A 17,620-nucleotide genomic window follows, 5' to 3' on the forward strand; every position below is an offset into this window, starting at 1 on the left:
GGTATATCAGGTAGGATGTCAGAAGACCTTAAAACATAATAGAGCATAGAGCCTTCAGATCAGACCACATACTGTTTTTCAACCAGATTGAAATGCAAACAGAACAAGAGATGGCTTCTTACTGAAGATACAGATGCAAAAACCTTAGATATAGATGCAAATGATAAACTACAAAGAAAGTTTTTCTTGGCAACTCTACAACTTTAAAACTCCGAATCTTGGATCAAATGGAGGGGACATGGTAAAGAGAGGAAAGATGTATATACTATTTGCATGTGACCATTTTTTTGTGTGCAAAGAGTATTTTTAAATGGTCAATGGTTAACCTCAAGCTGAAAAACAACAAGTAGCCCTGTAAAGACCAAAACTCTCGAGTCTTTGTTTCCTACAGTTTCCTCTGATCTTTCTTTACCAACAGCCCTGATCTTCCTTCCATTCCCTATGTTTTATCTCCAGTAGTGATGAGCATGTTCTTGCTGAGGCTGGTGCCAAATGAATGGCTAATGGATGAGCTCTGCTGGCTGTTCCTGCCACTGCTCTCTTTCCATTGATTTTCATGAATCTTGAAAGAATGTAATTACCTTTGAGAAATCCACCTTTCTGTCAAATTTATTTGAAACTGAACAATTTTTGGAGGGGATGAAGGAGCTGACAAACAGATGTCTTCCTTCTACCTTCTAGGTCTAGGTCTCGTACATAATGAAATGATGGAGAAGTATGGGTATTAGCTTTTTTGCTCATCTGTTCTTGGTTTCCCAGTTTGTCAGAGTGCTCTGGCTGGCACCTACTCTAAGATACAACTTTTGCTACCATTACTTGAAGGGATGAAGTTATTAATTTATTTTGTCCTGACTTTTAATTAAAAATCAGACATTCTTTTTCAAAAATCTGTTTATGAGCAACTGCACCACCATAACTGCATACAGATACACAAAGAACACAGCCCAGCTGCATTATCTGCATTAAAAATAACAAAAAAATCCACTAGTTTGCATAATAGTGTTCAGTTCATGTTTTTAAGTTTTAAAATATGCACATAGTACTACATATTTAAGTGTTCTTGACATATTTGATATATCCAAAGAACATATTTTAGAGAAGAAAGTCTCACGAGTAGCACTATCTGAAGAACTATTAACAGACATAGATCGTGTATTTAAGCTGGAAAGGAAGCAGGACAACACCAACATAAAATGATCAAACAAATGATATGACAAATTTATCTCAATTCAATCTCTCTCTAAACTGGCAAATCTGAGAAACAAAGTATCACATTTTCAAACACATACAATTAGGCATACTTAATCCCATCTAAGCAGTCATCCTAATCCTGTACATTTCAGTAGCAAGTGGACTAATTTGCTATCCATTCTGTAGATTCAAATGCATTTTAACGTCCACAAAAAAAATGAGAAAGCAAAGAGATTCTGTGGAGAAGATCCAAATAAATTGACAAGTAAAATTGAATAATATTCACTCATCAACTTCAGGCAGTGCCAAATCCTTCTCAGCAGAATGATTTATCTTCCAAGATCTTACTGTGTTATGGTTTCTTACTCTTCGTAAGAAAGGCCTTAGGTTTTATGAACAATAAATGTTTTCCATACCATGAACAGATGCATTTAAATGCAAGTTTTTTCTTACGAAAGCTGAAGAAAACTGTTAAGAATTAGCTTAACCAAAGAAAAGTAAGCTAAAGAAAAACAAACATTTCTTTTACTATGACAGTTCAGATGCTGTGTTTGGGTCCAATCAAGTTGCATAGTCAGAGATAATTTCTTGCATTAAAGGACATTAAAAATAACCAATAATCAACATATACCATGGATGCCTTGACATTTTGTACCCTAGACCCCTGTCAGCTCTCAAAATTGCTCTTTTTTTTTTTTTTTTTTTTTTTAACATGAAAACGTTAGAGATGCAAGATGTTTCCTAGGATGAACTGAAGCCTGCCTTGAAGACCAGCTGTACATAGATGACCTTGAAGACCGCTAGTGGTTTTTGTACTAACAATGCCTACAAGAAAAGAAAATCAGGTTTAGAGAAGATAGTAGCCATACTCACATTAGACACAGACCACGGTTTGAAGCTGAATCAAAAACATGTTCACAAATTTGGATTTGATAATACTGAAGTCACAAGATGATAGGTTAAAGCTGCAGAACTATTTTCAGATTTCAAGAGCTTCCTTTTGACTACTTTCACCTTGAGGTGAAACAGTATAAGAATATTTGGTTTTTTCTGGTAATTTTGGCAATTGAATTAGTAAACACCTTATATATAAAGTATCAACAACAAATATAAGGAATTTAATTAGGCCTTTAAGTTCAATGTTTACCCATTAGAAGTTCAGTTTTCCCAAAATAGTGTTTCTGCTGAAATAGCAGCATGCAAATACCATTTCAGTCCACAAATGCAACTATTGCATAATAAGCACACTTCATAAAAAGAAAAAAAACCACTGGTCTTAGTCAAATTTTCATTGGAATTATTTGTACCTCAGAATAACAAAGACGTTAGCAAAATATTTCAGTCAGACCTTCCAAATCTCTCTACTCTAAATTGCTCCAACTTAACCATATTTTAAACACAATAAAACTCAGCAACTATAATCTAAATCACACACTTACCAGTCTTCTTCCCACAAGCCTTGAAGCCTAAAAGTTACCATGGAAACAAATTCTACATTTCCACAAATTGAAAGAGCCAGTTAAAAACAAAACAAAACTAGAAAAAGATTAATTCATTGCTAACAACACCTTATTCAAGGTATAAAGATGGCAATGGCTAACCAGCTTGTAAGCAGTCAGGAATAATGAAAGTGACACTCTCATTAATTAATTACTTAATTAATCAGTGATCCAAAGTAGCATGGCTCACATAAGACCTTCTTAAAAAAAAAACACACTGTTTCTTCCAAAGAAGCATTTTTACGTTGTATTTACAACATGCCATTGTAACTGTTAACGTGTGATAAAAGTGCCACTAAACCACAAATTATCCTGTAACCCATGTGGAGGCAGAACTGCTGGCTGAAGCTTTAGATTCAAGCAGCATATACTTGAAGTGTTGCTTGCATCAGAGAATTACAGAGAGATTTAATCTCTCACAGATTTGGTTTCCTGTCTATAAAATGGCGATGTCAATGCTTGTAAAAGCAGATAATACTTGGGAAAGGTACTGCTTATGTTTATCTGCATGGCTACCTAGTCATGCAACAACATACAATTGCCATATTGTGCTCTTTTTATATTCCATGATGTTTATCTGTGACCTGGAGCAATACAAAGAAGCTGTAACTCCCAAAGTCATCTCTTATGTCTATAGAGGTGAACAAATGCATCTCCTGATATCTATTTTATACCAAGGTCTGATACATTTCAGATTATACATGACCTAAAAGCATATGCAAAATCAAAACACAAGGGCTAGAAGCCAAGAACATGCACAACTGGATATCAGCTATCCTTGCTTGACCTAAGTCCATGGCATTTCTACTATTTCATGAATTAGGACTGGAATTCTTGTTATTCCAGAAGTTCTTTTCTTATCCATAGGACACAAAAGTAATCAGAAAAGGTTCTGATATGGGAATTCACTTGCAAAGTCTCCTGCTTCTGGGTGGTATTATTCTCAAATATCTAAGGCTGGGGGGGTATCATCCCCCTGTTCAGTTTGACATCTAATGTATCCTCTAAATCCTCGTCATTCATTTTAACCTTGTTTAATCACTATATTGATCTTAAACATTGTGTCTTCTGAGAATGACATCGCATGTGACAGTCCTGATAATGGCTTATGTCAAGTGAACCCCTGTCAATTATAAACCAGTTTCAAAGCACTAATGACACTGAAGTACATCAGATGATAGTAACTGTTCTTAACCTAAACCAGATTTGAAAACACAATGTAGAAAAGTTGTATTCAGGTTTTTCACCTTTTCTTCAGTAGGTGTTTCTAAGAGATCTTTGAAAGGCGGCAATCCATTCAATTGTACAGTAAAGAGTCACATAAACTGAAAAAGTTTAAAATCAGGAGTTGACTAGGAGTCAACAGATCTTTGGAATCCATTACAGCCCTACCCTGACTGCATCAGAAAAAATATGTGGAACAAAAGAAGCCATCTCATTTCTGATTCATTTTTTTTTTACTATTCTTTAATTCTCATAGTTTAGAAAATTTGTTGTAAAACAAGTGTTTTCTTTAGCCCCAATTGTAAAACAACAAAGCCACAAAAAAGACTGCAAATATCTAATGAATCTTATATTTACTTAAAATAAAATGTAATAAATATTACGGGGATTGAATTTATTTACTTTAAATTGTTCATTAGAGGCAGACTAACTTTTTCCAGTTCTCCTCAAAAACAAATATGGCTACAATGGGAGGTCTTAAATCCTCAGTATTATTCCTCCATGCTGTTTCAGGCAAACAGTGAAACTGTTTCTAGAAATTCAAACCGCTCTTCTAAGTGGCTTTTAGTAAAATCAAACCTGTTGTTAAATACAGTTTTATTCTTCTTTTGTCCTAAAAAATTTTCCCCTGATGAAAACCAAGAAGTTATATGCTATTTTTGCTAGAAAAATGAAAATTTGCAAAAATTCTATATGCTATTTTGGGCTTTGTAAAGACCAATTATAAATACAAATTTCATCAAATTTCCTAGCACTGTCTGCACAGGGTAAATATTCACTGCTCTCACTTAGAGGTATGTTTCAACATTTTCAAATGAGAAAAATGAGGTGTTCATGTGGCTTTAAAATATTCTCCCAGTTTCAAACTAGCTACTGTCTCTGGTCATTGAATAAAAGTTGGTGACAGAGCTTATAAGTAATAGCCTCTTAGCATAGTAAAAGAAAAAAGTAACAGGTACTAAAGGAAAGAGGGGAGAGACAGCAAGAGAGAATTACATGTTTCTCAAGAGATACGTCACAGAGGACACTGATTAACCAATACTATTTAAACCCGAATATTCTAAGGGTGTTACATGTCAGCCAAAGCTTTAAGGAGCAAAATAACTTTACTTCTTTCTCTGCTAAAAAAGTATGCAGTAATCATACTTTTAAAAATTCAGTCTCTGATTCAATCTTCTTTGGTTTATAAATCCTTAAAGCACCTCTGTATTGTTCTTCTCAAGTCCATTCTGATATGGTTTGATCACCTGTAACCCTGTTTTCTCTGTGAGGCTGGAGACTCAACAACTATTTTTTCCCACATCTTCTGTCAAACAGAAAAGAAATAGGAAAATTTTCAATGATCTTTGATTTTATAAAATGACTACCATACAACTTCGAAAGCATTATTGCTTTTTGAAACTGTTTTTTCACACAGCAATAGGGTGCACACACACTTGACCCAACATTAAAAGTCATATGCTTTAGCAATTCAAGCCATTCATATTGTGCCCCCTTATCTGCCATGACAACTGATGTACTGTTTAGCGATCAGTATACATATAATTTTACAATGTTGTTTTTTGTCAGTTTAGAATAATCATCTGGAGTCAACAGAGCCTTTGATTTTCTAACAAACAAATCTTTGCCATTTTTGGACTACAGTCCTGAAGTTACCTCAAACTGATCTTCATATATAATATCATCATCAGTCTGCAACTTTATGGTGTTTCTTGAGAGTTTGCTTCACCTTTGCTTCAAACTCATTTATTTCCTAGTAGAAATCATGTCTCCACTAAGTTTAACTGATGGTAATTTTACCACAAATTTTATCCATAAACACTTCACAGTGATTTCAAATAGCCAATTACAAGACATAATCTGATGTACAAGGAGTTAACTATTAATAAACTTTCCATTTAGGATACTCCAATCATTAGTTCGCTGCTGACCCTTGAACACTTTTACAAATAATTCTTCTTTACTATATAGGAAATAGAAAAAAAACATTACTCCCTAAATAATGCACATTTTATCTTTAAACAAAAGTTGCAAAATAGTTTGGTTTCTTACTACTATATTAACTTGGACTAAAAGCATGATATTTTTTGATTTGCTTTGTCTTCATGTCACAAGTATTTTTCACACAGATCCTTGCACATTAACCCTATTTGCAAAATGTAGATTCTTCCTTACAGAATTCTCCTTACATATACCCCTAGAAATCTATAGTACACTAACCCACACAATGGTATGTTGCCTTGTTTCCCTAGTTCAAGGTTTGTTTGATTACGTGCTGTAACGTGGAAAATTCCTATCCATTTTTAAGTTTAAACCAAGACGTTCTAACATATTGCATATGTAAAATATTGCACATCTGTCCTACCATTCTCATCTGTTATGAATGGGAAAACTTTTTGAGGAGTTTATGGTTTTTGTGTTTTGTGACACTTCTCCCTCTCTCAAAGGTTTGGACACATGAGATACTTTTTGTGGCCTCATATACAGTCTGAAAACATGTTCGCTCAAGTGAACTGCTGTAGATCTCCATCCTTTTTTAGTTAGGCTGATCTTAAGCCAACTAACTTCCAGACATACCCCTGTTTTCACTAGACATAAATAACTTCCACCAGCATGTGGGACACACCATAGACTATAACATCTTCCAATCTCTCAGAAAACAGACAACAATTAAAGAGGCCATTAGCATCAAGCAACAGTTTCACAGATGATGAGAGACTGAGACATCACATCTCTGAGAACAGCTGACAGCTTGCTCTCATTTGAAGAAGCATTAGCAATGCCTTCCAACAACAGGCCCAAGTCTATTCCACTTCTTTTCTACAGCTATACAAAGAACATATATCCCATATTCAGCTGGCTGTGCAGATCTTCCTAGCACATCTGAGATTGCCAACCAAGACAGAAGACAAAACTCAGTCAGGGTAGGTTCTGCGTTGACAGGCTCCTGCCTTCATATCATTAAATTGCTGTGGAAAACATTCTATAACCGTTGAAATTGTATCTACAGAGAAAATTGAAACAGTGTCTCTTCTTCGAATCCACTTTCTACTATCAGAATACCTGCTTTAAAATTATGTCCTTGCAGAAAGGCCTTCCACAATTTAATAGTTCATTCCTTGGAAAAGTATTCATTAAAGACAGATTTTTTAATTATTAAAAATATAATACAATTTGAGAAAAAATTGAATCAAAAAAGTCTGTAAGGAAAAATCAGATAAACAAAATCTAACAAATATACATACAACCCTACAGTTATAGATTGAACAGACTTTTTTTGTTGCTATCCTGTGAAATGTTTAACCAATGCCAGATTATTACCTTTGCCTTTTATTAATCTTATCTGCACTGTTGTGTTCCCAGGCTACTACAAATATTGCATAAAGCCTTGTCTATATGGTAAATAAGCTCTATCTTGTTACCTAGGAACAACACAAACCATTTTCTATGAACTGAATACAAAATTAAACATCTGAAAATGCAGACCTTAGGGAAACAGGTTTTCTACCAGAATATATTATTTATATTTAACATTCATGTTCTCCTGTCGAATTTTCAAGCAATGAAAGTGAACAATATTTAATGTAATTTAATTTTAAATCTTATGCTAATTATCAGTGACCTTTGAACTCTGGAAGTAGCACTACCATCCACATGGCAAATGTAATTATGGAATTTGATTTCCTATATGTTGTAAGCAATGAAACTGCTTTAATTGACACTGATATATATTTGTAATAACTTCTGTGTAAATTAAAAATCAATGCCAATTTTAGCTCCCTGGATACTATTTTTATCGAACTGTTTATTTCTTTGGAACTGGCGAAATGCAGAAGCAAACATTCTGCAGAATGTTCAATATATGTTTAAATCCCAGTGTAGTTTGCATGCATGCCATTTATGTTTAAATCTTGCATATCTCACATTTATGTACACACACATAACGACAAATCCCATCAGATCTAGGCTGCCTTCAGGAGATTTTGCTTCCAGCTGATTTTTGATTGATTGTCAAGCATGCTTCACAATGACTAAGTGGGATATCATTGTATTATCTGGTATCAGTGCTGCAGTGCATCGTAGATATCCAAAACACGGTTACAAAAGAAACTAGAAGTAGAGTTATTCACTTTACTTTTTTTTTTTTCCAATTTTTATAGGTCAATCTAGATTTAGCAAACCTTTCACCACTGTTGTGCTTTCAAAGAAATACTTGGCAAACATTGTTAATTTGTTTCTTTCTTTTTTTATAATTTTTCTTTGTCCCCATACTCATTGATTAAATGTTGGAAAGCAAACTACAAATACAAATATCTAAAGTAAAGTTATAACTTCCTACCAAGGATGGTGTTTTTGTTTGGCATCAATAAAAATATTTTGCCATCTGGAAACAGGCGTTCTTTACGTAAATTTCAGACTAGGCTTTGAAATAGTCACAATAGCTGCCGTGGGGAGTGGAAGGTGATCTTTGCAGTTTCAGCCCTCAAAACCAGCATGCTGACTTGCATAAACTATTTTTCTTTTGTCATAAAAATCACAATAACTTATAATTTTTCCCTAAAAGTAAAAAGGATAGAAGTATATTTTGAAATTACCTTTTATGTTTAAACAGTGTTAAACATATAAGCTACATACTAAATAAAGATGGATTGAGGAACAATGAAGAGAATAAGAACACTCACAGCTCAAAGGTCTTGCTCTCACACACAGCACAGGGCCACATCTGATCTCACAGTGGTTTATCCTGCTGTGACTGCATAGACTTCATTAAGCTTCATCCTTTATATAAACACAAATGAATACATAAATAGAAAGCAAAGAGTTGCACAGATTTGACACTAAAAAAGAGGGGGAGGAGGGGGAATCTTAATCAGGAAACACCTAGCTAAAGCTTCAGTTCTGTTTTCAAAAGCTGTTTGTTCACGTTGTACTCCTTAAAAAGAAAGCTAATTTATATCATAGCTGCAAAGCAGCAAAACCAGTTCAATATTATAAGACATTAGGGAAAATTCACCTTTCAAAGAAATAGCATTTCTCATCTGTAATGGCAACCTAATGTTACCTAATTTATGTCTTTAAATTAGAAGCATTAAACCATACCAGCCCTTTATAATAATTTCTTTTTGCTCCATGTCAAGTAGAGAAGTCTTTTCTTTCCTGGATCGTTTCCTAGCAGTACTAGTCACTCATCAGGACGTACCTAGGACTTGTATTCCACGGTGAGAACCATTACCACCCCTCTCACTCCAGGCTCTTTTCAGCAAACTGCATTTGGGAAGAAGGGAAAATAGAAAAAAAATCAAACAACTTCAAAACATAATTGATTTCTGGTAGCTAACAAAAAGAAGCACATTTCTGTAATCGTTTATTTTATTGTAAGCAACTTCTCATGAACTAATCCCTTCTAAAAATAAAAGAATGAGAAGAAAAATTTTATAAGCTATATTTTGTAAATGCCACAGAGGCCCATCATAAGCCAACGTACTTGTACTCATCAAACACACCTTTGACTTGTAATTTGCTTCTGATGTAGCCTAAAAGCACTTTATTATATTAAAGCTTATTGATGCCTGTAAGGCCCCTTTACCTACAGCTATTTCAAATGTAGTGAAATAATGCAACACTAATCTCTAAGACTTTTATTCCATAATAGATGTTTTTCTCACTAAATCAATTCAAAGGCTAATTGGGGTGGAAGGTGACTATCTCTAGTGGTTATAAATACATTTGCATTGCTATCAATCTTTTACACGAGCGATGTTTAACGAGGCTGAACGAGCCTTGGAAGGGTGGACCTGGATTCCAACAGGTAGTCAATGCTGCCATCCGGTGGTAAAACTGGCAGTGACACTCGTCAGTGTCCAGCTCGGGCTTCCTCGCACATATTGACTTCCCAGTGAGCACCCAGGCAAGAGGAGGAGCACGAGAAAGAGATGGCAGGGGTGCAAGAGTCTTTTGCTCAACTCCCTATTTGTCCTGCGGATTCCGACGTCCGAGAAGCTCTTCCAGCATGCAGATGCTGTTGCCCAAGCTCCCTCAGCTCTGCTGGGCACCTGAAACTCAACCCATTACCATCTACAGCAGTCAGGAGTGTTACAAAAAGCAGTAAATACCCCGTGACGATTTAAAGCAGACAAGCCTCGCCTCAAGGTCTGGACAGACCAGAAAAGGTTATTGATTCCTTCACTGTATCCTGGACCATGGTCTACATCCATACACTCTAAGTCGCTCGAAACTATCTGTAAGTGCATTTCCTCCTCCTGTCCAATGAAGAATCTCTTGTCACTTTCCAAAATAAGCTTTCTCACACACACAACCCAGAAAAAAAGGCAAACACTTTGCAGTTGCATTGGCACATAATTTAAGGTGTTACATGTACTCCAGAAGTTCCAGGTGCCAGAGAGACACAAGGACCCACAATGCTCATCACGTGGCCATCTCCAAAAAATTTACAGGCAAGGCTGTTCACAATAATCCTGTGAGCTAGGTAAAACAGGATATCCAAAATATAGAAGTCCCGTTTTCTTACGAAAGAAAACCTGAAGTTGTCTGAAAGAGGTTCTCCTTAGACAACAAACTTCAATAAAGATTTTTTGGCTGAAGCATGTTTAAAAAGATTTTTACAGCTTTTGCCTAATGAGAATTATAGACATATGGGGAATAAAATAGCTGGGTTTCTACTATAAAAGTTATCTGGGCAAAAAGCTGTTTTGTTTACTTGGTTTGCCTGTGAAACTGTCAGATTACCTAAGTGAGCTCAGTGACTCTTTCCTCCATGCATCATTTCTGCATGGACAGCTTGCAATGAAGTGTATCTTCCTCTTGAAGAAAGGGTGATCTAAACCAATTATTTTGCATACACCTGCAACTTTTACCCATCACCAGCCAGACTGTTACAAGCATTATCCATGCTTGTAAGGAGGGATCACACACAGTGAATGTCAAATATATAATAAGCAAGCAGCCAATACAACCTTTATGAAGTTATAGCATTACTAGGTGCTTTCTAGAGTTTTACAACCAGAAACTAAAAGTAGCCAATTGCTGATATGATAGAAGACTGGGTTTACTGAAGCCAGCTATTATGATTCCAGAATTTTGCTTTCATGTGCCTAATGTTGCAGTAAACAGTTCATAAACCATACGTTATGATGTTAAGGCAGCAGGCAGGAAACTGGTATTCTGTCTGTTATTACTGAGCATTTGTACATATAGTATCATAAGACAGTATTTCCTCTGTAAATATGAATGCTGTAGCATGGTACTTCACATTGTAAGTAAAGACAAGTCTTTGTGTCAATGAATACACAGGCTAAAATGAGTACTGAAATAGAAGTGGAAGACTAAGGGAAAATAGCATCATGAAAACAGTCAAAATGAACAAAATAAAAAGTTAGAATCAGTTACAGACACATATGCATAATGGTAGTTAATAGCACTTTCTCTAACTACAGCTTAAATTTACTGTTTTTTAAAAGGAATTAGGAGACATACTTGTTAGATGGTCAGAAAAAAATATGTTTAAAAAACTTTCTCAAGACTTACACCAAGAATTCACACTGAAAAAAAAGAAAGGGTCCAGAATAAAAGTTCAGTTTAGGAGGCCTGTGGCTAACTAAATAGGGAATGAACATTACAAACAAAGCCAAACTCCCCTCAAATGTGGTGCATATGGTGCAGCATTAGTATTGCTCCTTTCATGGGTTCCAAGATCACAACAGGTGTCTCACTGACATTTTTAATTTCTGCCTCAAGTACTTTTAAACAGAGATGTATATAATTAGAAGACAACTAAACAGACTACATCTTCTCATTTATTAGTTGCTCAGAAATCGAGACATTCACTGTTTATTGAAAGTTCCAAAACATGATGAGTTGAGGACAAATCTAACTGGTTTGCATAATGTAAGCATATGTGAAAAATGAGAAACTAAGTACAAATAAAATATGCAAGATGTCAAAACAGGCATTCCAAACAGAAAAACGATAGCAATTGTCCATTTCAGATTATTTTCCTTGACATCATGAAATACTGCAATGCATTATCAACAACAACATAAAAAAACTAGAACAAAAATAAACATGAAAAAAGATGCATCACTATGTATTAGGGTTAGTTAATGTGCCAGTGCAACCAAGACTACAGTCAGAACCTGCCAATTCAATTAATGTTGCAGCTGTTTCTGAATTTCCTTACCATTGCCATGCCACAGCAATAGAGGGGAGATCTGTGAAATCAGGCTCTAGCACTGCGACCAGTCATTGCTAAAGTTCTTCAGTGCCAGTCTAAGGCAAGTTTCTAAAACCCTAGTAGCATCAGCACACTAGTGTACCTTAGAACTTTCACTGTTACTATGCAGGAACTGAACCTGTAATAAGCAGAGTTGGGTGTTTTACAGGGAACAAAACTATCCCGGTCAAGTGATAGCAATTTATGATGTTGCATTCTGAATGTCAGCCTCTGAAGTTCTCCAATTATTGCACAGAATTACCAGTTCTTTCACACAGCAGGGTTAATGAACATTTTCAGAAGTTAAAAAAAAAAAAAAAGAGTAGGTCTTGGATAAGCTCTGCTGAACTAGTCTAAGATGGTTAACAGCAAGATTTTCCAAGCATCTAGTGTCTAGAAGAGGTACACAACAGTTAACCTGGTGTAGTACTTGAAAGTCAGTGTCAAAGATGGTCTGGATACATGTAGAAGTTCGAGTTCAGAAAGCAATCAGGCAACTTAATGAAAGAAAAAGTAAAATTCACTGAGGTTGTCAAACTGATAAATACTGCTTGTGACTGAGAAAGTTCCTGAATTGTGGAATGCTGAAAGAGGTCACTACTGGTGAAAGTATTACCATAAGCTTTCATTTTCTCATATTCTTTCTTAGGTATCTGATAGTGATCATTGATGGTGCAGGCTACTCTGCTAAATACGCATTAAGTCTGCTGCAGCATGGCTGTTCCTGTAGTGGGGCTTTCAAAACCTTATCTGTTTTCACTCTTAATTTAAATTAAGCATATTTGGAAAAACTACATTTGGAAAAAGTCACAAAAAGTCATTAGAAATATCCTTGTAATCACCTGTCTATGCTGAAACTGCTTGTGGTTTCTGACAAGCAATTTTAGTTTAAATATACTTCATTAAAAGCTTCACAGCTATTCAGTCAGACATCCTTGTATCTTCACATGAAACACTGACTAGAAGTGATCTGCTGAGTTTCCATGCAAATTGATTTTGTGCGTTTAGCTCTGCACCTTTTTTCACAGGTTATGATGGCTCACTGCTACACTGCTCTTACATTAGCAGGCTTGCTGAAGGTAAAGTACAAACAAGCACAGCATCAGTGATGACTATAAACAAACATTTTACTTATGCTAATACGGAATGATTGAATTTAAAGCGCTAAAACACTTCAGCAACCATAAAGTTCAGTGTGAGAGTATTTTAAGGTTAAAAATTATAACAGCTGGCTATTTATGCATGCTTTTGTTTTATTTTGTTCTGATCTAAGAGTAGCATTCATGTTTAAAAAGAAAGACAGTTTTTGTTGCATGGTAAGATCATCCACATGGAAGCAAACGCAATTTTTCTGCCGAATCAGGCCCTAATTTAGATCACATTTTATCCAGCAGAAATGCCCTAGTTTTGTTGTACTATGTTACCATCTATTAATATAAAATTGGAATCATTTCAGTCCAACAGCTTTCCTTAAAAGACTCTTATAGGCAGGTTTGACCTTTACATTATGAATTTCATTTCATTGTAAGCTCTTACATTTATATTACTGCTTAACGTGAACTCTCACTGAAATGTGACCTGACAATTTCTATATATATTTATTCATGCTAAGCTTTCTGCTTAACAACCATCGGGCTGAAAGTGTAGTATAGTTACTGTAGAAAAAATATTTCCTGCTATTTCAGACAATGAAGGTCATACCAGCGTCACATAAAAGCAAATGCAATTTCTCCTGTTTTTCAATCGTGGCATGCACGTTAAATTCGTTGTTATAATCACCTATAATAAACTGTTTGCCAAAATGTTTTTTTTCCCCAACTCCCTTTTCTCTCTTTTAAGTCAGGCATATAGCGTATCATTAGCACTGCCCAGCCTACAGGATAAAAATACCAAATACACAGATTCAAATCTTACTGAGCAATACAGCTGAAAAAACCCCAAACCCAAACAACCAGGCTCAGGCCTGTCTGCGCCTGAGTTTTATTCATGCATTCTTATGCCATTGGCAAAGTAATTTTACCTTTCTGGAGTATGCATTCAAAGAAAGGATCCCAAAGAGATCTATAAGCTGTTAAGCTTCACGTTCTTATTAAACCAGATCAATAAGAATAACTGCACAAGTCTAGTTCCATGATGTAAGATGTGGTCGATTTCTAATTCAGTTTTATCTGGACGCTAGCACCTCAGTTCCTAGTTGGTCATCAGTACACAGTAACCATAGCCACTGTGCTAATTTCTGTGTTAAGCATTTGTACATTAGGCTTCCAATGTTATTGGATGGCTCAGAACAATAGACATTGCCATCATGAAAAGACAGCTACTGAAATTTTGAGCGCATTTTTCTAGTTAAAAACATCCGTTGCTTTTCTTTAAGCAGATAAATATATTTAGAAATATGCAGATATCATTACTTGTGCTTAGTAAGTATGCTTCCATGCTCACAGAAAATGCTCTATTGTACAATTTAAAACAACATAAATTCAACAAGTTATAAAACATACAAGTATTTATAAGATAGTTCTTAAAAAACAAATTTACAGTCTTTTTTGTAGACTGGTTACATGAGACACCTATTGAACATTCATAGGGTGTCAACATTTACAGCAGTTTAACATATTGGACACAAGATCAGTAGTTGGGTTGGATTTTTTCATGGGTATGCTGTTTGGCGTTTTTTTTAAGCAATGCGTTTTAGCTACAAAATGGAGCATTTTCTGAAGCACTTATGCCATTCTTGGGTACAGTTCCTGATAAAGCATATTTTATCTGGAAATAACTAATTATTTCAGTTACAAAGCGCGTACAAGAACTTTCAAATGTCCACTCTGTGTGGCAGCATTGCAACACAGCTGAAATAAACTATTTTAGCACCCATAGCAGGAATTCTGTTAAAAAAAAAAAGAAAGAAACACAATGCCATGGAAAAACTAATTCAGCAGCAATGTTAGTTTGTGTCTGCACAAGTAGTACAAAATGTTTTGGTCCAGGGCTCCTTGTCTCCCTCAATAGCTCCATGCCAGTGATCTTACAGGCACCAGCTCCTGTCTCACAGCAATCCTTACCTTCATACTCCCCACTTCTCACAGGGAATTAACTCTGTCCAGAGACTGGAAATCTACCTGCCATGCAGTTAGCTGGGGAAGGAGAGAGAAACATGTGAGCGTCTTGTCAGTGTGGTTATACAAATGCTTACTGTCAAGGTGTTACACTCATACAAGGATAGAGATCAGCTGAGGCAAATATTATATTTGTGAAAATATGGATCTTGATAGAAACAACCTCAACTCTAACAGCAATCCAACTAAAGCATGTCAACTGTATCCAATGAAATCCAGCAATGTCCATTTAATACACTGTAGTACACTAACCAAAAATAGACATTATATGGAGATGAGTGTGGGGTCATTACTATTATTTTGACAGAAGATACAGAAATTGCGACTAGTTGTGGAACACCATTGCCCATTATTGCATTCATATGCAATCTATAATTATGATAGGCCAAAGTGTAGGGTATACATGCATAGTACTTGCAGCCCATAATCAAGTTTTGAGCCATCAACTCTATTACTAAGTCCCTCAACAGTTGCATCTAAAAACCTGCTAGCATGCTAACTGTGGAACCCAGTGCTAATATCGAATGTCATAGATCCAAGACATGGATATTCACTGTTTTATATATTATTTGCATTGAGAAGAAGTAGTATAGAATGGTCACAGTATGCTACTATACAGGACTAGACAAACAACCACATGTCAAAACAGTTTGGCTGCTACTGACATGCCTCTTGGCAAGGTTATATTCTGCCTCACGGGCCAAATTCAACACAGGCGTTAGTGTAATAACTCTTGTCTAGAATATGTCCCTTCAAAATTATTTAACTCTGGAAGAATGCAGACCACTGAGTTCTATGTGCTATCATTTGCATGGATGACCTGCTAGATAGCAATTTCAAGATGAAATCAAGTATCATTGTGAAGTATTTCCAATACATTTTCTGTACTAACAATACAGCAGTTGTGTATGACTCTTAGAACAACTTCCACATCAACTGTTACAGTTGCATGGATCGTATTTGTTTAGTGTGCCAATAACTCATTCAAGTTCATTTACAATAGGCATACCATGAAGAAAATCTTTGCAGCCAAAAGCCTGAATAAAATTATCTTCAACAGAACACAAAATTACCTATCAATAGAAATCACTCTAAAATGTTGGCCTTTAATACTAGTCCTAAAAATATGGTATTGAATTGGAATATGGTATTGAATTGGCTTAATTTTCTGGATCATTCAAATGAACACTGGAAAATATCATGTTGGTTTTGAAAACTACATCTGTAAGGATTGGATTTTTTCTTCTTTTAAATATCTCAAAGTCTAGTAGGCTTTTAAGCTACTGCCTCTTAATTTTTCCCCTCGTAGTCCTTTACACACAGTATGCTTAACTCAAGTTTTATACAACAATCACACTTGAGCTTAGTGCAGGGGTTTTGCCTTTGAAGCACCAATAACTCTTTGTGTTATGTGTACAGACATACATGAATTTTTAAATCTGGCTTCAATCACAACCCAAAAAGTGTTTGATGCATTCATCTCTAAAGTATGACAGCAATGTAGGAAAGGAATGAATTGCCTTCTTGTATTACAGTCCATATTATAAAGTCATTACTTTCTAAAGCACTGGAATTATGAAATGTAATTCAGATCTCAGAACTGACACGCACTATGGCTAGCAATTCATCTTCTATGCAGACAAGATGCACTTCTTAATTAGGTAAAACTTTCAGATATAAATTTTGTATGGTTATGATGAATAAAAATTTTAAACTATCAGATTTACTAAAATGATCTTAATACATCATTAAACATTCTCATCAGGCTTAAGTTAAGACTGTACTTTCAACTGTAATTTTGTGCAGTGCATGTAGGATGTGTAATGCAATATAGAACACATGTAGTAAGTACTAATTCAAGAATATGGCTTCCTCGCAGAGGCTCAGCTCTTCTCCAGAATGCCATCTTGACTAGGAAACAGTCTTCAGACTAATCCATGTAGTCTAAATTTGTTTATTGGATTTCGTAAATATTATTCTTCATAAAAAGTGAGGAGTGCATATCTCTGTTTTGAGAAAGAGTCTAGCACTCTAGCAATCTTTGGAATAAAACCGTTAACCCAAGTTTCTCTAATAACAGGACAAACAACTCTAAAAATTTCTGTCATACTTGTTATTCAATCCATTATTCACTACTGCTCTCTAACAGCTCAAAGATGAAATGGTCACTTCCACGCTGATGAAATTAATCTCATCTAAGCAATTGCTAACTTTGGGACTGACCAAGCTGATCATGAGGCAAGTCAGAGTAACAGCAAAAGAAAGCCGAAATTACTGCACACATTTTCTCTAAAAAAATCTATTTTTCTTTAATATGGGCATAAACAATTATAAGTGACACTGAAGTGACATAAACACAC

The sequence above is a fragment of the Gavia stellata genome, chromosome Z (genome assembly GCF_030936135.1).
Source record: "Gavia stellata isolate bGavSte3 chromosome Z, bGavSte3.hap2, whole genome shotgun sequence".
Lineage (NCBI taxonomy): Eukaryota > Metazoa > Chordata > Aves > Gaviiformes > Gaviidae > Gavia > Gavia stellata.